Consider the following 24,174-nt stretch of genomic DNA (forward strand, 5'->3'; position numbering starts at 1 on the left):
CTAAGTCCCGCGGCCGAGCCGCACCGGGCGATGTTAGGCCCCGCGGCCGAGCCGCACCGGGCGATGGAAGGCCCCGTGGCCAAGCCGCACCGGGCGATGTTAAGTCCAGCGGCCGAGCCGCACCAGCGATGAAAAGTCCCGCGGCCGAGCCGCGCCGGGCGATGTTAGGCCCCGCGGCCCGGGCACTGTTAAGTCCAGCGGCCGAGCCACACCAGCGATGTTAGGCCCCGCGGCCGAGCCGCACCGGGCACTGTTAAGTCCAGCGGCCGAGCCGCACCAGCGATGTTAGGCCCCGCGGCCGAGCCGCACCGGGCACTGTTAAGTCCAGCGACCGAGCCGCACCAGCGATGTTAGGCCCCGCGGCCGAGCCGCACCGGGCGATGTTAGGCCCCGCGGCCAAGCCGCACCGGGCACTGTTAAGTCCAGCGGCCGAGCCGCACCGGGCGATGGAAGGCCCCGCGGCCGAGCCGCACCCGCGCCGTGAGGAAGAGACCTAAAAGAGAAAGGTTTCCCCCACCCCCCCCACCCACCCACACCACCACCCCCCACACCACCACCCCCCACACATACACAACCAAAAAAAAAAAAAAAACCATCCCAACACCGACACACAACAAAAAAAAGGAAAAAAGACGAACAGACTGCTAGCGAGCCGCAGCCGTTAGGCACCGCCACTTCGCCACCTCCTCAATTCACCGTCGCAACGAACACCACAGCCCCACCCGGCTCGGACATGCCCTGCAAAGAGTGGGTCACCCTGAACCGGCTCCACACAGGGGTCGGCCGGTCCAACGCCAACATGCATCGTTGGGGGTTGCGTCCATCAGCAGCCTGCGTGTGTGGAGCAGACAAGCAAACAGCGCAGCACGTCATTATCGACTGCACTGTCCTCCATCCCCCTGGTGGAGGGGTAGACCTCACGGCCCTCGACAACAGCACATTGCACTGGCTACAGTGCCTGGAGGGCGTTACATAACTTCTGCTGCCTCAAATGCAAGAAGAAGATGGAGAAAAGGAATAGGTGATGTTTCGGGTCGAGACCCTTCTTCAAACCGAAAGTCAGGGGAGAGGTTAACTAGAGGTATCAAAATGTACAGGACAGAGCAGAAGGCACCGATGGCCAAAGAGCCCACAATGGTCCATTGTTTGGCTGAGGAGGTGAAAATGAAGGGATGTGAACAGTGAAACCAGCAACACAACTAGGGTGGGGGAGGGGCGGAAACAGAGGGAATGCAAGAGTTACTTGAAATTAGAGGCGGCACGGTAGCGCAGCGGTAGAGTTGCTGCTTTACAGCGAATGCAGCGCCGGAGACTCAGGTTCGATCCTGACTACGGGTGCTGCACTGTAAGGAGTTTGTACGTTCTCCCCGTGACCTGCGTGGGTTTTCTCCGAGATCTTCGGTTTCCTCCCACACTCCAAAGACGTACAGGTATGTAGGTTAATTGGCTGGGTAAATGTAAATGTAAAAATTGTCCATAGTGAGTGTAGGATAGTGTTAATGTACGGGGATCGCTGGGCGGCACGGACTTGGTGGGCCGAAAAGGCCTGTTTCCGGCTGTATATATATGATGATGATATGATAGAGAAATCAATATTCATACCCCGTAGGGTTATAAGCTGCCCACTATAGAGCCAGAACTGGGAAGAACCAGGTTTATACATAGCTTGTAGAAACAACATTAACATTGAATTCTCTAACTTTATACTTCTAAATACAAACTGGTGGAGGAACTCCATGGTGGAAGGAACTTCTAACTTCTACTTGCACTGCCACTTCCATCCTACTGTGTCGTTTGACCAGTTCTACAGTTCCCCACATTGTGTCTCTCTTGAGATCACACCTTCCCAAGCCAACATTGGCCCTACCAGGCAACGCCCCGCCTGAAGTCATTTGTGGCCGGCCTAGTTTGTTCCTGATCTTTTCTCACCTCACCCCCCCCCCCCCCACTTTCCACATGAAGAAGGGTCCCGACCCGAAACATCAATCATTCCTTTTTCTCCAGCGATGCTGCCTGACCCGCTGAGTTACTCCAGCACTTTGTGAGTATCATTTATATGCAACTTGTACTGGACTAACACATTGGTGTAGCATTTCTTTCATTTTTTGTACTAAACCAGCATCTGCAGCGTATCTTTCATTAATTTGTTCAATATCACCCTCTATAACTCTCGTTTCCCTTTCCCCTGACTCTCAGTCTGAAGGGTCTTGACCCGAAACGTCACCTATTCCTTTTCTCCAGAGATGCTGTCTGACCCACTGTGTTACTCCAGCGTTTTTGTGTCTATCTTTGCTTTTGACCAGCATCTGCAGTTCCTTCCTGCACATTTTCCTTCACACAGAGAGTGGTGAATCTGTGGAATTCTCTGCCACAGAAGGTAGTTGAGGCCAGTTCATTGGCTATATTTAAGAGGGAGTTAGATGTGGCCCTTGTGGCTAAAGGGATCAGGGAGTATGGAGAGAAGGCAGGTACAGGTTACTGAGCTGGATGATCAGCCATGATCATTTTGAATGGCGGTGCAGGCTCGAAGGGCTGAATGGCCTACTCCTGCACCTATTTTCTATGTTTCTATTTCGTCTGCAGTTCCGTGATGTTTTGTAGACAGCTTACTGGGGATGCCCTGCTGGACTGCAACCAATGAGAATGTTTTCATTTAAAAAAAGCCTGATTGTGGGGCCAGAGATTCACAGTTGCTTTAAATAACACATACAAATTCTGGAGAGATCCAGAAAACAGCACCCTTGGAATCTTTGTAGACCATCAGGTTGGCTGGGTGTTATTCCAAGTACCGCCCAAACACAGCAAAACACAAAGTGCAGGAAGAACTCAGCAGCTCAGGCGGCATCTGTGGAGGGAAATGAGGGCCAGGCGTGGGGGAACCTCGGGGGGTGGGGGGGGGAATAAAGGTGGAGCTGGCGCGGGATGCTTTGTAACTTTGTCGGCGCCCTTTATGTGGTGACTCTTTGCATACCTTGGGTGTGCGAAACAAAGTATATCACTGTGGTTTGTCACACGTGACAATAAAGCATCATTCATTCAAGGAATGGACGGGTGACAATTCGGGCCAAGGCATAGATCTAGTAGACGGTCGGAACCTTTTATCCCTGGGTGGAAATGCCAATGACTATGGGGCACAGCTTTAAGGTGAATGGGGCAATGTTGAAAGGGAGAATCTGACTTTTTCAGTCAGAGAGTTGTAAATCTGTGGAATGCAGTGGAGGCCAATTCTCTGAATGCATTCAAGAGAGAGCTAGATAGAGCTCTTAAGGACAGCGGAGTCAGGGGGTATGGGGAGAAGGCAGGAACGGGGTACTGATTGAGAATGATCAGCCATAATCACATTGAATGGCGGTGCTGGCTCGAAGGGTCGAATGGCCTCCTCCTGCACCTATTGTCTATTGTCTATAAAAGACTTTGTGTATTCACCCTATCTAATCCCCATTGATGTTCAACTCGAGTTGAATGGAATTTCCAGGGATACCAGACGGTGGGGGTTGAAATTACAGACAGAAATCTCCCTACGCTTGGTTTGGGAACAGCTCCGTCCAAGACTACTAGAAATTGCAGCGAATTGTGGACACAGCCCAGACCATTACACTCACCGACATCCCTTTCACACCTCACGCTGCCTCGGCAAGGCCAGCAGCACAATCAAGGACCAGTCGCACCCCGGCCACTCCCTCTTCTCCCCTCTCCCATCAGGCAAGAGGTATAGAAGTGTAAAAACGCACACCTCCAGATTCTGGGACAATAGACAATAGGTGCAGGAGGAGGCCATTCGGCCCTTTGAGCCAGCACCGCCATTCAATGTGATCATGGCTGATCATTCTCAATCAGTACCCCGTTCCTGCCTTCTACCCATACCCCCTGACTCCGCTATCCTTAAGAGCTCTATCTAGCTCTCTCTTGAATACATTCAGAGAATTGGCCTCCACTGCCTTCTGAGGCAGAGAATTCAACAGATTCACAACTCTCTGACTGAAAAGGTTTTTCCTCATCTCAGTTCTAAATGGCCTGCCCCTTATTCTTAAACTGTGGCCCCTTGTTCTGGACTCCCCCAACATTGGGAACATGTTTCCTGCCTCTAATGTGTCCAACCCCTTAATAATCTTATACGTTTTGATAAGATCTCCTCTCATCCTTCTAAATTCCAGTGTATACAAACCTAGTCGCTCCATTCTTTCAACATATGACAGTCCCGCCATTCCAGGAATTAACCTAGTAAACCTATGCTGCACGCCCTCAATAGCAAGAATATCCTTCCTCAAATTTGGAGACCAAAACTGCACACAGTACTCCAGGTGCGGTCTCACTAGGGCCCTGGACAACTGCAGAAGGACCTCTTTGCTCCTATACTCAACTCCTCTTGTTATGAAGGCCAACATTCGCAGCTGTGAAGGCAACTAAATCATCCTACTGCAACCAGAGAGCAGTGCTGAACTACTATCTACCTCATTGGTGACCCTCGGACTGTCCTTGATCGGACTTTGCTGGCTTTACCTTGCACGAAAACGTTATTCCCTTATCATGTATCTATTCACTGTAAAAGCAATGTAAAATTAAAATACCGTGCCCGACCAAGCACTTACATTTTCTTATTTTGCCAAATAACTCAAAATGCGATTGCAAATAAAAACAGATTATTGTCCATTACGTTGAAGATAGACACAAAATGCTGGAGTAACTCAGCGGATTAAATGTGACACGGCGGTAGAGTTGCTGCCTCACAGCGCCAGAGACCCGGGTACAATCCTGACTGCAGGTGCCCGTCTGTACGGAGTTTGTACGTTCTCCCCGTGACCTGCGTGGGTTTTCTCCTCCGGGTGCTCCGGTTTCCTCCCACGCTCCAAAGACGGTTTATAGATTCGTTGGCTTCGGTAAAATTGTAAATTGTCCCCAGTGTGTAGGATAGTGCTAGTGTACGGGGTGACCGCTGGTCGGTGGGCCGAATGGTCTGTTTCCGTGCTGTGTCTCCAAAGGGTCAGGCAGCACCTAGTGTGAAAAGGAATATGTGAGGTTTCTGGGGCCGAGACCCTTTTACTCTCTATAACGCTGTCGTCTGAAGATTGTACACCACATTGTAAGATGTGTACGAAGGAACTGCAGATGCTGGTTTACACCGAAGATAGACACAAAATGCTGGAGTAACTCAGCGGGACAGGCAGCGTCTCTGGAGAGAAGGTCTCCGGGTCAGAAGAAGGGTCTCGACCCGAAAACATCCCCCATTCTGAGTACAAATTCGGCTTGTACTCGCTGGAATTTAGAAGATTGAGGGGGGGGATCTTATAGAAACTTACAAAATTCTTAAGGGGTTGGACAGGCTAGATGCAGGAAGATTGTTCCCGATGTTGGGGAAGTCCAGAACGAGGGGTCACAGTTTAAGGATAAGGGGGAAGTCTTTTAGGACCGAGATGAGAACGTTTTTTTTCACACAGAGAGTGGTGAATCTGTGGAATTCTCTGCCACAGAGGGTAGTTGAGGCCAGTTCATTGGCTATATTTAAGAGGGAGTTAGATGTGGCCCTTGTGGCTAAAGGGACCAGGGGGGTATGGAGAGAAGGCAGGTACGGGATACTGAGTTGGATGACCAGCCATGATCATATTGAATGGCGGTGCAGGCTCGAAGGGCCGAATGGCCTACTCCTGCACCTATTTTCTATGTTTCCATGTTTCTCTCCAGAGACGCTGCCTGTCCCGCTGAGTTACCCCCAAAATTTTGTGTCCTCCTTCGGTGTAAACCGGTATCTGCGGTTCTTTCCTACACATTGTGAACATGCCGTGTTTATCCGTGTCTCAAGATGTTTTGCAGAGTCGGAGGAGGAGGGGGGTGAATGCGGATTACTGCTTGTGCATGTTTTATGTTTCCCACCCCATGGTCGCTGGAGGCTGGACTGTTCCATTAGCTGGGATTGCCCACACGACTCTCTCAGGGCTGTGTTTATCGATCGTGCTCTCCCTCCCTCTCTCCCTCCCTCCCTCTCTTCTCCAGCACTGCAGTGGCGGAGCTGCAACGTCAAAAAACCCACCCACCCCACAGGCAGAAGCAATCTCACTTGCAGCCATTTTAGTGTGTGTGTGTGTGTGTGTGTGTGTGGGGAGACACCAGGGATAAGATAAACAAGGCAGGGGGAGAAGCAGCGAGCAGTCAGAGAGTCTGAATTTCGCCCGCCGCCTGCTGTGTCTCAAGACGTACCCTGAAGAAGCCAGCTTTAAAGTAAGTCAACCAGTGCCATCTTCACACGGTCAGTCCACCCGGCCGGGTTACCTGGCAGCGTTGCTTTAGCTGGGGCGGGTCAACGTTTCATTACATTGGATGCAGAGTCACATTTTTAAACTTTATCTGGCGATCTCTCTATCTCTCTCTGTCGCTACTAGTTCACGCCGTCGCTCGAACGCTCCGGTTAACAGGGACGCATCGTGCAGGTAGTTTATCTAAGTTTGTTTCGGCGCATCACTGTGATTTCTTGGTGAGTAAATGTTGCAGAGGGTCAACTTTGAACACGAGTGCGTGGTCGGTTGTAATGGATCTGGTTGTAATGTTCCCGGGAACTGCAGCGATCACTAAAACCCTGGGAGAGTGAAAACTGTTCCACTGTTCTAGCTGCGGGCTCGAAATAATTCCAAGACGATTTATCCCCTCTTCTGATCTGTTCAAAGCTCGTCCACGTCTCACAAGCGGTGGCCCGTTGCAAAAAGGCACCCGGTTGTTTGACCATGGTCTTGGTACAATGGTTCATGTCTGACACTGTAACTTGATGGAGTCGACCTTGTCAAATAATAGACACAAAATGCTGGAGTAACTCAGCGGGACAGGCAGCATCTCTGGGGGGGAAGGAATGGATAACCTTTCTTCAGACTGAGAGTTAGGGGGGGACACAGAGATAATGAATAGTAAGGTGTGAAAACGCTGGTCAAGAAAAATGTGGAGTAGAACATTGTTAGCTAGGGGAAGGTGCCAACGAGACACACAACGATAAAATGTAATCAGAGGTCCAGTGAAACCGGTCGGAGAACTAGGATGGGGGGAGGGATGGAGAGAGAGAGGGTTACTTGCTCAATGTGAACTTTCTAGATAAAGTTAATTCAGTTCGGAGATCCGATCTATCTATCGGAGATAGATAGGTTCTTGATCAGTACGGATGTCAGAGGTTGTGGGGAGAAGGCAGGAGAATGGGGTTAGGAGGGAGAGATAGATCAGCCATGATTGAATGGCGGACTGGACTTGATGGGCCGAATGGCCTAATTCTACTATTCCATATGACGTTATGACAAGCTTGGGGGGGGGGGGCAAAATATGGTTTTTTTTCAAAACGAACCAAGCAGCGAGTTGATTTGTAAATGTTCTTGTGTGATAGAGGCAATAGACAATAGGTGCAGGAGGAGGCCACTCGTCCCTTCGAACCAGCACCGCCATTCAATGTGATCATGGCTGATCATTCTCAATCAGTATAAGAAAATAACTGCAGATGCTGGTACAAATCGAAGGTATTTATTCACAAAATGCTGGAGTAACTCAGCAGGTCAGTCAGAAGAAGGGTCTCGACCCGAAACGTCACCCATTCCTTCTCTCCCGAGATGCTGCCTGACCTGCTGAGTTACTCCAGCACTTTGTGAATAAATACCTTCCATTCACAATCAGTACCCCGTTCCTGCCTTCTCCCCATACCCCCTGACTCCGCTATCCTTATGAGCTCTATCTAGCTCTCTCTTGAAAGCATCCAGCAGAATTAGGCCATTCGGCCCATCAGGTGTACTCGGCCATTCAATCGTGGCTGATCTATCTCTCCCTCCTGACCTCAATTCTCCTGCCTTCTCCCCATAACCCCCAGACACCCGAATGACACAGAATGTGCCGTGGTTATTGTGTGAATTGTCACCCGATCGTACTTCAGACTGATTGCGGTTGATCGGCTGTTGTCATAGAGCATCACGCCGGGGAAATGTCTTTGAGCCGATGGAAAGGGCGCTTGTGCAGTGTGGAAGGAGAAGTGTGTTTTAGGTACCCAACACACGTCCGATTGAGCCGAGGTCCGGGTTAGTCTTGTGTTAAGTTACTGCCGCAGAGAGACTGAGTCATCTCGGAGCTGTCATTTCAGCACCGCGCACAGCCAGACGCAGAATACCAGGAGCTCAGCGGGAAACACAACAAAATCCCCAAAAATCACACAAGTCTGCCTGCGTTTTTGAACGACTTTGCGATAGTGTAACTTCACGGGGTCTTAGAAAAGTTGACTTTTGTCTTTTGACTACAACGGTGCAAAAGGGAGGTGAAATTATCTTTTTTTTAAAAATCGCTCTCGTTTGACCGCGTTGCAGAAGTAAGTAGAACGCTATGCGTTTTCACTGAATGTTACAATTGCTAGTTCGCACACATGCCAGTTCAAGTATTGCTTGTTTCGGTAGGGGGCTGGTGCTGAGAGGAGGCTTCCAATGTTATTTGCAGGAGGGGGGAAATTGTGATTAGGTGCTGGCGATGTCAAAGAACGTCGTGAACTCTTTCATGGAAGTTCATTGATATAAAAATGAGTTGATTTCCCCCCCTCGCCCTCTCACTCAAAGGCAAATTGCATTATAAATGAAAGGTGTTGCTTTAAAAAAAATCCTCTCAAAACAACGCAACTCGGCTTCTTTCTATCAGCAATGGTCTTTGAGACCTCTGGATTGTTTAATTTAAACGTATGATGTATTAAAATGAAATTTGGTGTTCATCGGCTTGACAACACGTCCCATTATTGTGGCCAGTCTTCCAACGGTAGACTCCCCAATCTCCAAATTTTAACTCGATAAACTGAAGATATGTTTGGGAGGGATATTTATTTTCCGAAGAACCTCAGTAAAATGTTGAAATACCCACCCCCCCCCCCTCCCCCAAAAGCGTAAATATCTAACGGTTGCAGATTCCGTGTCAACTAATCTTATGATGGCCATTGATCGCCCGAAACCACACGTCAGTTCTATCACAAATCCGGCGAACAGAACGGATCATTTAATTTATTCCGTAAGATTTTATTAAAACTGTGCACTCTCAAGGTGATCCTTGTCAATGTTCTCAGAGGGAAGCCACTGTCTTTGAAAAGGAACCCCCGATGTACTTTGTGTACTTATTAGACGAAACTTCTAATTGTGAAAGTTTCCTTGGAGTGAAAGGAGTCGTCTTAATTATCACTGATTATGTGCCGTTAGCCTAAGGTAGAGGTTTTATTACGTCTTCTTGATCAGCCTTTAGCAGTGGCGGATGCTAAATTGTTAGTAAAATGCATTTAAATTCCACATATAATGATGGTGTCTGTATTTTGATGAATTTAAAATGCCTGTGTTCTTAGGTCAAGTCTCTGATTAATTTTTTTTTTAAACTAGTCTTTTAAAATATTTGATTGGAATTTAATTTTTCAAGGGCCATGTTTGCTTAGAATTGTCTGTAGATTCAGGTTTGAGTATTTGCTTCACGTTCTGATGAAATAATTTAATTTCATTGACCAGAAATCCCCACAGTAACACTGGGTAGTCGCAAGGTTATTTTCTCTTTCAGGGAGGTGTGTGCCTAATGCAGACTAACTTGTTACCTACAAGGGACTAGCTGCAGAATTCCTAACCCTGAAATTATAGTGACCTCTAATTTATCTGTAAGACTGCACCATTCCTAACAATCTTAGACTTGTACCGCTGCAAAGAGGTACAGATATATATATATTTTAATGCAGGACTTGCATCAAGGGCAGGTATTGCATTTAGTGAGTACTGACAATGGGATTATCCCTTTCCCAGCCATGTAGGAGTTAGCAGCATGACGACACAGAAAAAACATGGCGCTTGCAATAATAGGGCACATTCTATTCCATTGCCCTTCAAAACATTTTTTTTAAAAGGCCATCTTGAAGATAAGTATAGGTATAATCATTCCGTATATTTTGCAATTCTTGAATATCTAAATGGAGACTATGGACATCCAAGCGACACAGATAGCTTCCAGCCTGAGGATTTCTTCTATCTAATAATAATAATAATAATAATAATAATAATATTCATTTATTGTCATTGCAACGAGTACAACGAAATTACAACAGAGGTTAACAACGAGACTGTACCTTTCGTCCAAAATGTCGGAAAGAATTTAAAAATAATTTCACTTATCGTACCATCAGTTAGAATGTAGAACAGTTAGCACAACATTTGGGGTTCAAATTTTTCTGGATTAGTCAACCAGGCCACCGAATGTTCCTGACTGCACTTGGACCTGAATGGCATTTAGCAAGAAAGGAATAAGCAGTCAAAACACGAAGTTCTGAGTATTTCTGGCATCTGCACCAATTTGGATATCCGATCAGGGAAAAAAAAAGAAGAAATAAATGTATTTGTGACTCCTATTATAGTCATGTAGCCTGTGATTCCTTTGGGCTTTTGGGTCACAGACGTTTGTAGAACTATATTGCAACATGAGTTAGCATCTTCGAGTGGATGAAACATTCTGCGGGAGGAGAAATCACAACAGCGATGGGGCGTGGAAGACGAAAACCTTCCGGAGAAAATAACCAAATTTTCAGGATCTTTCGATTCCTGCCCTATTCATGACGGGGATGCCACACTGAAGAATGTAAATGGTTCGAAAAATAATAGAATCGTTTTTTAAAAAAAGATGGAGCGAAAAGATGCGTTCGTCATTGTTTGGTGCCTTAATTCATCTCTGGCACCTGAATGGCGATGAGCAGACAATGCTCCATGTTTAACCATTACTGTGCTGGCTAGTGAGCGCCTTGAAAGTCACCAGTCACGGGAGCCTCTGCACTTATAAGAATATTATGGTTTGTCGTTTGATATTCATTCATTTGAACGGTGTGATTTTAATGGGGGGGAAGTTATTTTTCCACACGGTGCTGTTGTCTGTACGATGCCATTGTAGTTACATTTCAGGCTCAGCTCTGTTGTGTAAAATGGAGTCAGGTCTTAGGAGTCTGCTGCAGAGCGTGAGTCAGAGCTGAACGCAGTCAGACTCTGCAGAGTAGACTCTCTTCAGCATCTGATGTCAACCACCTTCCGTGTAGAACGTGGACCTGCGCATTCTCATAGAGTTGAACATAGTCACACAGTGTGGAAGCAGGCCCTTCGGCCCAACTTGCCGACATGCAACTTATTTCGCTTTCTCCGTGCATGGTTTGCTCTCTGGACGATATTTTGCACTAAACGTTATTCCCTTTATCATGTATCTGTACGCTGAGGACGGCTTGATTGTAATCTCAACATAGTCTTTCCGCTGACTGGATAACACATAACAGAAAAGCTTTTCACTGTGCACGTGACAATAAACTAATGTAAGCTGAGAGGATTCGTTTAGGTTTAGTTTAGAGATATAGTGCAGAAACAGGCCTTTTGGCCCACCAAGCGATCCCCTGCACACGAGCACTATCCTGCACTATCCTACACTCTAGGGACAATTTACAATCTTTACTGAAGCAAATTAACCTACAAACCTGTATGTCTTTGGAGTGTGGGAAGTCAAGTCAAGTCAATTTTATTTGTAGAGCACATTTAAAAACAACCCACGTTGACCAAAGTGCTGTACATCAGTTCAGGTACTAAGAAACGAACATACAATGGCACACAAACATAACAGCACATACATAAACAGTTCACAGCGCCCCCTCAGAGGGCCTCAAACGCCAGAGAGTAGAAATAGGTTTTGAGCCTGGACTTAAAGGAGTCGATGGAGGGGGCAGTTCTGATGGGGAGAGGGATGCTGTTCCACAGTCTAGGAGCTGCAACCACAAAAGCGCGGTCACCCCTGAGCTTAAGCCTAGACCGCGGGATAGTGAGTAGCCCCAAATCGGCCGACCTGAGGGACCTGGAGATAGAGTGGGGGGTTAGAAGATTTTTGATATAAGGGGGGGGGGGGGGGGAATCATCCATAATGATTCAGCATTTTACGTCTCTCTTCTCTGCACAACCACCCAGCCCCCAAATGATATTTCACTCAGCTGACCTTGAAAATGTAATTTCATGTCCCATCAAAATCAAAATCCACATCATCACAAAATTATTGGAGAGTACATTGTGTTAGTTCCCCACGACTGAGTCGGTGAGTTATTTTCTGAATGGGGAGGGAATTCAGAAATCGGAGATGCAAATGGACTTGCGGGTGCTGATATAGGATTCCCAAACAGTTAGATTGCAAGTTGAATCGGTAGTAAGGAAGGCCAATGCAATGCCAGCATTTACTTTGAGAGGACTAGAATATAAAAACAGGGATGTAATGCTGAGGCTTTTGTAAGGCACTAGTCAGACCGCATTTGGAGTATTGTGAGCAGTGTTTGGGCCCCATATCTGAGGAAGGATGTGCTGGTGTTGGAAAGGGTCCAGAGGAGGTTTACGAGAATCATAAACCAGGAATGAGTGGGTTAACATATGATGAGCGTTTTACGGCACTGGGCCTGTACTCGGGGGGACCTCGTTGAAACTTACCAAACAGTGAAAGGCCTGGATAGAGTGGATGTGAAGAGAATGTTTCCACTAGTGGAAGAATCTAGGAACCAGAGGTCATGGCCTCAGAATTAAAGGACATTCCTGTAGGAAGGCGATGAGGAGGAATTTCTTTAGTCAGAGGGTGGTGAATCTGTGGAATTCACTGCCACAGAAGGCTGTGGAGGCCCTGTCAATGGATATTTTTAAGGAGGAGATTGACAGATTCTTGATTGGTGTGGGGAGTGGTGGTGGAGAGAAGGCAGGAGAATGGGGTAGGAGGGCGAGATAGATCAGCCATGATTGAATGGCGGAGTTGACATGATGGGCCGAATGGCCTAATTCTGCTCGTATAAATTATGAACTTTATGAGCTGTGCCATAAGGTTGATTTGCTTCAGAAACAATTAACGGGGGGCCATTTTCTAAAGTTGCAGAAGAAGCAGAGATCATTTCCAGCACAATATATTCTTATAACCTCCGAGGAAGGCAAAATCTTTACCTCACTCCTGCTTCAAGTCAGTTCAGATTTTCAGATGGGAGTTTATATGGGTTGTAAGAGAACAAACATTTTGATTTAAGAAATAAAGCAGTTGTGAAAAAATTCAAATTTGAAATCGCTTTAAAAAAAATTAATGTTGCCTTTAAAATCTTCATTCTTGAGACCTTCTATCACTGACACATAGGGGTCATTCCAAGTTGCCAAACCTCAGCTGCCAGAAGTCTAAAATAAAAATAGAAAATGCTGCAAATATTCAGCAGGTCAGGCAGCATCGATGGAGCCGTCAACAGATTGCATATTTTAGGTTGATAATCCATCATCTATGGCCTTTGGAAAGTTATACAGGGCCCTAGTGAGACCGCACCTGGAGTACTGTGTGCAGTTTTGGTCTCCAAATTTGAGGAAGGATATTCTTGCTATTGAGGGCGTGCAGCGTAGGTTTACTAGGTTAATTCCCGGAATGACAGGACTGTCATATGTTGAAAGACTGGAGCGACTAGGCTTGTATACACTGGAATTTAGAAGGATGAGAGGAGATCTTATCGAAACGTATAAGATTATTAAGCGGTTGGACATGTTAGAGGCAGGAAACATGTTCCCAATGTTGGGGGATTCCAGAACAAGGGGCCACAGTTTAAGAATAAGGGGTAGGCCATTTAGAACTGAGATGAGGAAAAACGTTTTCAGTCAGAGAGTTGTGAATCTGTGGACTTCTCTGCCTCAGAAGGCAGTGGAGGCCAATTCTCTGAATGCATTCAAGAGAGAGCTAGATAGAGCTCTTAAGCACAGCGGAGTCAGGGGGTATGGGGAGAAGGCAGGAACGGGGTACTGATTGAGAATGATCAGCCATGATCACATTGAATGGCGGTGCTGGCTCGAAGGGCCGAATGGCCTCCTCCTGCACCTATTGTTATCGAAAATAGACACAAAATGCTGGAGTGACTCCGTGGGACAGGCAGCATCTCTAGAGACATGGGTGGACGTTTCGGGTCAAGAAAGCTATTGACCTGTAATGTTGCTGAGGATAGCTGAGGGTTCCAGCACATTCTGCTCCATGCCCATGGGACATAGTTTGGGACTGAGGATACACAGAGACCCGACTAGATGCAAGGATTGGTAGGATATGGATCATGTACAGGTAGATGAGATCAGTTTATCTTGGCATGATGTTCGGCGCACACATTGTGGACCAAAGGGCCTGACCCTGTGCTGTATATAATTGCCTTTTATGCTATAGTAATACCAATGTGATAGTGGCACTTAAGAGGCTTCAAGACAGGCACATGGATATGCTGGGAACAAAGGATAAGCGTTGGTCGTGTCATCATGTTTGGCGCAGACGTCGTTGGCGGCACGGTGGTGCAGCGGTCGAGTTGCTGTCTTACAGCGAATGCGGCGCCGGAGACTCAGGTTCGATCCTGACTACGGGCGCTGTACCGTATGGAGTTTGTTCGTTCTCCCCGTGACCTGCGTGGGTTTTCTCCGAGATCTCCGGTTTCCTCCCACACTTCAAAGATGCACAGGTTTGTAGGTTAATTGGCTGGGCAAATGTAAAAATTGTCCCTAGTGGGTGTAGGATAGTGTTAGTGTGCGGGGATCGCTGGGCGGCACGGACCCGGTGGGCCGAAGGGCCTGTTTCTGCGCTGTATCTCTAAATCTAAATCTAAAAGGGCCTGTTCCTGTGCTGTACTATGTCCATGTAGATGGGTGTTGTAGATATCGTTCACTGGACATCGTTGTTTCTTATGCAATAATTCATCAGCACTGTTATTCCCATCATTAAGTCCTCCGATATAATGTTTTGCTTTCCCAACCACTCATCTGGAATTTGAACTCAAAATCTGAATTGCTGGGTGACACTTGAAAGAGCACTTCATCTTCCAACTTGGCTCAATCCTACTTTCCACTTTCAGTGCTGAATATAACACTTTCAGGTAATCAGCCATACCAGCCTTGAACCTTCCAAATCCAGTGGTTGTTCTCTCTTCTCTTCTGGTAAATTCAGAATATATTTGTTTAAACACTCCATCCCCACCCCTCCCCTCCCCCACCCCCACAACTCAGCTCAGCTCAGTTCAGTTCAGTTTAATTCCCTATCGCGTGTACCGAGGTACAGTCCTAACGAAGGGTCTCGACCAGAAATGTCACCCATTCCTCTCCAGAGATGCTGCCTGTCCCGCTGAGTTCTTCCGGCACTTTGTGTCCATCTTTGAGGTACAGTGAAAAGCTTTTGTTGCGTGCTAACCAGTCAGCAGAAAGACAATACGTGATTACAATCAATCCATTTACAGTTAAGGGAGTAAGATTTAGTGCAAGGTAGAGCCAGTAAAGTCCGATGAAGGTTAGTCTGAGGCTCACCAAAGAGTAGTTCAGCACTGCTCTCTGGATGTGGTAGGATGTTTCAGTTGCCTGATAACAGCTGGGAGTAAACTGTCCCTGAATCTGGGTGCCCTTTCACACTCCCACTCCCAAATATGTTCTACAACACTTATGGGCTGGTGTAAAAATAAGGAACTGCATATGCTGGTTTCGACATAAGGACACAAAGTGCTGGAGTAACTCAGTGGGTCAGGCAACATCTCGGGTGAACATGGATAGGAGGTTTCAGTTAGGGACTCTTCTTCAGACTCTAGCACTGTGTGTCCTTATGGGTGTTGCCACCTATAGCTAATTTTGAAGAATGGTTAGTGCATTGGACCAGGCTCTGCACACCAAAACATAAGCATGTTTTGAAGTGCTTGATTTCATGCCGGGCCAGATTTATCCCTGGGATGAAACCGGAGATCACGGGGGGAAACCCATGCGGTCACAGGGAGAACGTAAAACTCTGTTCAGACAGCACCCATAGTCAGAATCGAACCTGGGTCTCTTGCACTGTGAGGCAGAAACTCTATGGCTGCCTTGCTGCAGGTAGAGGATTTTGATGCTTGTTGGAGTTGGCTGTGTAGCCGACACCTGCTCCTATTCCCTCTGTTCTTTTTGAGGGTGATGTGGCTGAAGTGAGGCATGAGACTAGCAAAGAATATGTGCCAGGAGATAGCAGGGCAGCACAGTGTCACAGCTGGTAGAGCTGTTGCCTCACAGTGCCAGAGATATCCTCCCACATCCCAAAGACCTGCAGCCTTGTAGGTTACCAGGCCCATCAGCCCACGGAGACCACACCTGGTCACACTACTTCTGTGTTATCCAACTTTCTCATCCACTCCCTACACACGAGGGGCAGTTTAACTCATCCCAAAGACTTGCGGGTTTGTAGGTTAATTGGTCTCTGTAAATCCCAACAAGTGTATAGGGAGTGGATGAGAATGTTGGATACTATAGAACTAGTGTTGTTATTGAGGGAGTGCAGCGTAGGTTCACCAGGTTAATTCCCGGGATGGCGGGACTGATATTTGATGAAAGAATGGGTTGACTGAGCTTGTATTCACTGGAATTTAGAAGGATGAGAGGGTATCTTATAGAAACATATAAAATTCTTAAGGGATTGGACAGGATAGATGCAGGAAAAATGTTCCCGATATTGGGGGAATCCAGAACTAGGGGGGTCACAGTTTAAGAATAAGGGGTAGGCCATTTAGGACTGAGATGTATATAACTGACCATGTAACCTGATCAGCCAATCTTATTGCGTTTATCTTGCAAGGAAGGAATAGTCTAAATGACCACCTTGTTTACATGCACTTCTGAAGAAGGGTCCCGGCTCGAAAAGTCATTTGTCTCCACAGATGCTGCCTGACCCGCTGAGTTCCTCTAGTACTTTGTGCTTTGCTCAACATTCCAACATTTAGCTGTCTTTCTTTACTATCACTTAACTTATCTGCTTATGAATGTTGATAAGGGAGCCATTTAAACTCAGTTTGAAATTTTCATCTTTGGAATGGAGTTGCAAGATATACAATAGTTGGAGTTTCGCTTAGCGTAGTATAGAGATACAGTGCAGAAACAGGCTTTTCGGCCCACCGAATCCCCATCGACCAGTGATCCCCGCACATGAATACTACCCTACATGCACCAGGGACAACTTTACATTTGTACCAAGCCAATTAACCTACATACCTGTACGTCTTTTGGAATGTGGGAGGGAACCAAAGATCTCGGAGAAAACCCACGCAGATCACGGGGAGCACTTACAAACTCCGTACAGACAGTACCCGTGGTCAGGATCGAACCTGGATCTCTGGCGCTGTAAGGCAGCAGCTCTACCGCTGTGCTGCCCTCAGTTGAAAATAAAAGTTGGTAAAATGGAACAAACTGTGAAGTGATTGAGGCAGGTACTATGTCATGGTACACCAGTCATTGAAAGCAAGCGTGCAGGTGCAGCAGGCAGTGAAGAAAGCGAATGGTATGTTAGCATTCATAGCAAGAGGATTTGAGTATAGGAGCAGGGAGGTTCTGCTGCAGTTGTACAGGGCCTTGGTGAGACCGCACCTGGAGTATTGTGTACAGTTTTGGTCTCCTAATCTGAGGAAAGACATTCTTGCCATGGAGGGAGTACAGAGAAGGTTCACCAGATTGATCCCTGGGATGGCAGGACTTTCATATGAAGAAAGACTGGATAGACTAGGCTTATACTCGCTGTAATTTAGAAGACTGAGGGGGGATCTTATAGAAACATATAAAATTCTTAAGGGGTTGGAGAGGCTAGATGTGGGAAGATTGTTCCCGATGTTGGGGAAGTCCAGAACCAGGGGTCACAGTTTAAGGATAAGAGGGAAGTCTTTTAGGACCGAGATGAGAAAACATTTCTTCACACAGAGAGTGGTGAGTCTGTGGAATTCTCTGCCACAGAAGGTGGTTGAGGCCAGTTCATAGGCTATATTTAAGAAGGAGTTAGATGTGGCCCTTGTGGCTAAAGGGATCAGAGGGTATGGAGAGAAGGCAGGTACAGGTTACTGAGCTGGATGATCAGCCATGATCATATTGAATGGCGGTGCAGACTCGAAGGGCCGAATGGCCTACTCCTGCACCTATTTTCTATGTTTCTATGTCTATGTTTCTATAACAACACAAAACAAACCCCATTTGAACAGGTAAATGGGTAGGAAAGGTTTACAAATGGGTATCTTTCGCAGCACGGACTAATTGGGCCTGTTTCCATGCTGTGTGAATCTAAAAGTGGGGCGAATGCCATCCCATCACTTTTCACTGGGGTTGGTTAGATCAAGAAGTTCTGCATGGTTTCTGATTAACAGCTCCATCCAAGACCGCAAGAAATTGCAGAGAATTGTGGATGCAGCCCAGACCATCACACAAACCAACCTCCCTTCCATTGACTCCATCCGCATGACATGCTGCCTCGGCAAGGCCAGCAGCATAATCAAAGATGAGTCTCCCCTCTCCCATTAGGCAAGGGGTGCAGAATGGGTTAAACACATGCCTCCAGATTGAGGGACAGTTTCTTCCCAGCTGTTATCAGGCAACTGAACCATCCTACCAACAACTAGAGCTTGGTCATGAGTTACCATCTATCTCACTGGAGACCTTCGAACTATCTTTAACCAGACTTTACTGGATTATCCTGTGCCAGTACACTCTGGATGGCTTGATTGATCAGCCGTGATTGAATGGCGGAGTAGACGATGGGCCGATTGGCCTAATTCTCCTCCTATCACTTGTGAACTTGTGATTGTAATCACGCATTGTCTTTCCGCTGACTGGTTAGCACGCACCAAAAAAAAAGCTTTTCACTGAGGGGGTAACTTTTTCACACAAAGGGTGGTGGGTGTATGGAAAAAGCAGCCGGAGAAGATAGTTAAGGCTGGAACTATCCCAACGTTTAAGAAACATGGATCCGACTGGTTTGGAGGGATATGGACCAAAACGCGGGCAGGTGGGACTGGGGTAGCTGGGACATGTTGGCCGGTGTGGGCAAGTTGGGCCGAAGGACCTGTTTCCACGCTGTATCACTCTATGACTGTATGACTCTATGACTATGACTGTACCTCGGTACATGTGACAATAAACTATACTATCACCCAGCAAGTGAATTCGCATGGATTTCAGTTCTGAAGAAGTTTCCCTATGGTCCCTCTCCAAACCATATTACAATAAATCATTTATCTCTACCTCTGTTTTAAACAGCTGGAAAACTGAAAGATTAAATTTGTACATCGATCTTTTTATTTTCAAAAGTAGATTTGTCAAGATGGCTTCTTTTAAAACAAAACCATCGTCTCTCTTGGATATCCATTCCTATCAGCAGAGATATTCTTTGCTGGTTCCAGGAGGGGAGGAATCTTTCTCGTGAACCTGTGTTCCCAAAATGTCATTTCGATCAGCATGCTAAACGTGTGACCCCGTTTAAATCTCACTGCACAGGTAGGTCCACTGCGCAGGGCGTCTGACGAGAGGAGAGCTCTCATGCAACACCACACAGTATTCGTGCACGATTTTTTTTCTCCGAAACAACACAAATTGCCTTCTGCTGACTGTGAAATAAAACCATCATTTGCCTGTTTTCTAAATACTCAGCTCCTCCGGATACTGCAGTCCATAGTCCTAACAAACTTGCACCACATGGCCCGTGGTGTGAGACTAACTTACCGCTCTGCACACGAAGATCAATGCATTTTCTGTATTTTCCATTACTCCATCCCTTGGTCATCTGATTTGTTCTGTTCCTTTTCATACCCCCCCTCCCCCCAGCTTCCCTTTCCCCTGACCCTCAGTCTGAAGAAGGGTCTCGACCCAAAATGGTACCCGTTCCTTTTCCACAGAGATGCTGCCTGGCCCGCTGAGTTACTCCAGCATTTTTGAGTCTACTGCTGTATTTTTCCCCAGTTCCTTTTTGTGCAATTTGGGTGTTCTCGTGTAATTTAATCTGGCATAGCAAAAAAATTAAAATAAATCACAAACATCAGGAAATCAAAATGAATTAGAATGAAGTGGCAAAGATGACTGCATGAAATCTTCCAGCAGTGGGGAGAAAACGTGAGAGTGAAAGGATGAGAGGAGATCTTATCGAAACGTATAAGATTATTAAGGGGTTGGACACGTTAGAGGCAGGAAACATGTTCCCAATGTTGGGGGAGTCCAGAACCAGGGGCCACAGTTTAAGAATAAGGGGTCGGCCATTTAGAACTGAGATGAGGAAAAACTTTTTCAGTCAGAGAGTTGTGAATCTGTGGAATTCTCTGCGTCAGAAGGCAGTGGAGGCCAATTCTCTGAATGCATTCAAGAGAGAGTTAGATAGAGCTCTTAATGATAGCGGAGTCAGGGGGTATGGGGAGAAGGCAGGAACGGGGTACTGATTGAGAATGATCAGCCATGATCACATTGAATGGTGGTGCTGGCTCGAAGGGCCGAATAGCCTACTCCTGCACCTATTGTCTATTGTCTATTTCAACGTTGGGTTCTCCGTCGCTGCGCCCCGGGAAATCTGGAGGTGGGGGGGGGGGGGGGACTGGAGAGAGTTTGAGCCATTGACCTGGCCAATTATTGCACAAGCACTCAATGTGCGAAGCCAGCTAAACGGACAAATGCAAATTAATTCCAGTTTTTGTGAGGAAAGTCCGCATGTGGGAAGAGACCAATGCCAAATAACCGCCCCCCGGGCACATCTGCACCGTGGAACATCTGGACGAGTGCATTTTCATCAAAGTGTAAGTTCCAGGAGCAGAATTAGGCTATTCGGCCCATCAAGTCTATTCCCGACCCGATCGGTCGGTTGCCTGTCCTTTCTCTCCCCAGACGCTGTCTGACCCGTTGAGTTCCTCCGGCACTTTGTGCGTTTTGCTCATGTAATAGATACATTCAAGAGGTGGTCTTGTAGAGATGTATACAATCATGAGCAGGAATCGATTGGGTGAATGATCAGAGTCTTAAAGTTTAATTTGAGAGGGGAGAGATTTAATAGGAACCTGAGGGGCAACTTTTTCACACAGAGTAGAGGGTGGTGGGTGCATGGAGGAGGTAGTTGAGGCAAGTACTATAATGGCAGTTAAGAGACATTTGAACAGGTACATGAATAGGAAAGATTTAGAGAGATACTAGACCAAGTGGACCGTTGGGCCCAAACCCCTCCTGCATTGGTGCAGCATCCTCTCCTCCCCCCTCCCCTCCCCCCCTCCCCCTCCCTCCCCCTCCCCTACCCCTCCCCTCAACCCTCCTCCTTCCCTCCTTCCCACTCCTCCTCCCCCTCCCCCCCCCCTGCTTCCCCCTCCCCTCCCCCTCCCTCTCCCTACCTCCCTCCCCCTCCCTCCCTAGGAGATAGATATAAACTTTAAAATGTAAATAACTTAAAAAATATAACAGCGATTTCAATGAAACTTCTTCCATTAGCACCAAAGGGACGATGGTGAGCAAGGTGGGCCTAAAATTGTTGTGCTATGGTGTACCGTTTTGGCTGTAGTTCAGGAACAAACAAACAAACAAACAAGAGTTTTAGTATGTAGATGGGCCAAATGCAGGCAGGAGGGACGAGCGTAGATGGGCCACCTTGGTCGCATGGGCAAGTCGGGGTGAGGGGCATGTTTTTGTGCTGCATGGCTCCAAGATTCCTAATTTCACTACCTAAGTTCAGTCAGGAATGTGTGGCACGTGCCCTGACAGTTGGGGCTTTCAGGTTTCATATACCAATACACCTTTTGTGCAATCTTTAAAAGGGCCAGAAAAAAGAAAAATGCCATATGTGATAGGAGTAGAATCGGGCCATTCGGCCCATCAAGTCTACTCCGCCATTCAATCATGGCTGATCTATCTCCCCCTCCTGCCTTCTCCCCGTAACCTCTGACACCTGTACTAACCAAGAATCTATCTATCTCTGCCTTAAAAAATATCCACTGACTTGGCCTTCACAGATAATGAATTCCACAGATTCACCACCCTCTGACTAAAGAAATGTCTCCTCATCTCCTTCCTAAAAGAACATCTTTAATTCTGAGGCTATGACCTCTAATCTTGGACTGTCCCACTGGTGGAAACATCAGACTGAAGAAGGGTCTCGGCCCGAAACGTCACCCATTCCTTCTCTCCTGAGATGCGGCCTGACCCGCTGAGTTACTCCAGCGTTTTGTGATACCTTCTGGTGTTTGTAGTGGCGACGTCAGTGCAAGAGTTCCTGTTAAACTGCCATTATAAGTAGATAACCAGTGTCATTTCTTTGGCTCGGTATTGACCGATGATGTAAAGTGCAACATGAAATGCACTGAAGAGACAAGAAGGAACTGTAGACGTTGGCTTACAAAAAAAGACACAAAGTGCTGGAGTAACTCAGGGTGTCGTAGGTGACATTTCGGGTCGAGACTCACAGTCAGGGGAGAGGGAAACTGGCAATATGAAAAGGCGCAAAGAACAAGTGAATGAACAATGGACCATTTTGTGCTCCACCTTTCTTGGTCATCCTCGCTGGCTTGATTTGTCCTTTAGCATGCCTTTCATTCATTTGTTCTTTGTACCTTTTCAAGGGCAAGTTTCCCTTTCCCCTGACTCTCAGTCCGAAGAAGGGTCTCAACCCAAAACACTCCCTATTCCTTTTCTCCAGAGATGCTGCCTGTCCCGCTGAGTTTTGTGTCTGTCTTCGAAGTAAACCAGCGTCTGCAGTTCCTTCCAACACATGATAGGTGAATGTTTGAGGTCAGGACTCTTCTTCAGTCTGATTGTGGTGGGGGTGGGGAGGTTGAAGAAAGAGGAGGGCAAAGCAAAGTCTAGCTCAGCGCCTAATTCCTGATATTTGACCGATCATATGGGGCGTTGTGCCCATCAGAAAAGACTGGCCAAGCAAACCTCCAACCTCACGAAGGTAGGCACAAAATGCTGGAGTAACTCAGCGGGCCAGGCAGCATCTCAGGAGAGAAGGAATGGGTGACGTTTCGGCTCGAGACCCTTCTTCAGACTGCCTGCGCCTCCATCTTTTATAAACCAGCATCCGCAGTTTTTTTTCCTACACATCCAACTTCACGAGACTAGCCAAGCAGACCTCTTTAGTTGGGCAGCATTTGGAGTATTGCACGCAGTTCTGATCACCCCATTACAGGAAGGATGTGGACGCTTTGAAAAGGGTGCAGAGCAGGTTTACCAGAATCATGCCTGGTTTAGGGGGCATTAACTACAGGGAGAGAGAGGATGGTCAGACTTGGATTGTTTTCTGGAACATCAGAGGTTGAGGAGTGATTTGATAGAAGTATCTAAAATTTGCTTTACCACTATAACATTATGAGGGGGATAGTTGGGGTAGACAGTCAGAACCTTTTTCTCAGGATGGAAATATTAAATACTAGAGCACAGCTTTAAGGTGAGAGGGGCAAATTTTAACGGAGATGTGCTGGGCATGTTTTTTTTTACACAGAGGGTGGTGATTGCTTGGAATGAGCGGCCGAACGCGGTGGTGGAGGCAGATACTGGCAGTTACGAGACTTTTGGATTGGCACATGGATATGCAGGGAATGGAGGAATATGGATCATGTGCATCAGACAAAATGTGTAGGAAAGAACCCGTGTAGAAAGAACCAGTCTTACTGTCTCCGACTACATTTTATCTCTGTACTGCCCACTCCCCTGACATCAGTCTGAAGAAGGGTCTCGACCCGAAATGTCTCTCCAGAGATGCTGCCTGAGTCACTCCAGCATTTTGTGTCTATCTTCATGCGCAGCAGAGTTGGTCTTGGCATTGGGTTCAGCAAAGGCATTGTGGGCCGAAGGGTCTTGTTCCTGTGCTACTGTACTGTTCTATATTTGTTCAATGTTCTAAATGCAAACAGAAGAAAGGTTTCTCTGGTTTTCTCCAGAGATGATGTCTGAGCCCCTTAGTTACTCCAGCTTTTTGTGTCCGTCCAGATATATTGGGATGTTTATGGGCCATTCATTGATTACATTTTGAAGACACTTTTCTTTTTCCAATAACCCTTTGTCTTTTCGGCTTTAATTTGATTTCTGCAGTTTTTGAACCATGAACAATAATAACCGCATTATTGATCGAAAGCATTGAAAAACTAAAACATCCACGAAGACCTGGATAAATGTTCAGCATTAAAAGCTTCATCATCAATTGAAAGGAGGATGGATTCAGACTAAAACTAGGCAAGAAATTAACGGCAGCACAGGAAACAATTGTTAGCCGTAGAGCAACAGCGGTGATAGATGTATTCCATTAACTACCCTAAGATTCACTGTTGGTGCCCCACTGTTTTTGATTTCCATTGATGACTTCAAATGAGAAACTGAATGGAAATTAGTCCAAATGGTGCAGAATGCTAATCTGTAAAAACATGCAGGTCTGATAAGGCTG

At 46.8% G+C, this 24,174-nt stretch overlaps 1 protein-coding gene across 2 annotated transcripts in view; it reads left to right on the forward strand.

The window, feature by feature from the left end:
* The first annotated feature begins 5,955 nt into the window (after positions 1 to 5,955).
* Positions 5,956 to 24,174, forward strand: part of sv2ca (synaptic vesicle glycoprotein 2Ca) — a 170,498-nt gene continuing 152,279 nt past the window's right edge. Inside the window, exon 1 of one of the 2 annotated variants that reach the window (XM_078396641.1) lies at positions 5,956 to 6,213. The gene's annotated coding sequence lies outside the window, so the exon portion shown is untranslated. Of the gene's footprint in view, positions 6,214 to 8,097; positions 8,318 to 24,174 lie in introns of those variants that run through there. The other variant, XM_078396642.1, reaches the window with a different exon arrangement.

The sequence above is a fragment of the Rhinoraja longicauda genome, chromosome 3 (assembly GCF_053455715.1).
Source record: "Rhinoraja longicauda isolate Sanriku21f chromosome 3, sRhiLon1.1, whole genome shotgun sequence".
In the NCBI taxonomy this organism is placed as follows: Eukaryota; Metazoa; Chordata; class Chondrichthyes; order Rajiformes; family Arhynchobatidae; genus Rhinoraja; species Rhinoraja longicauda.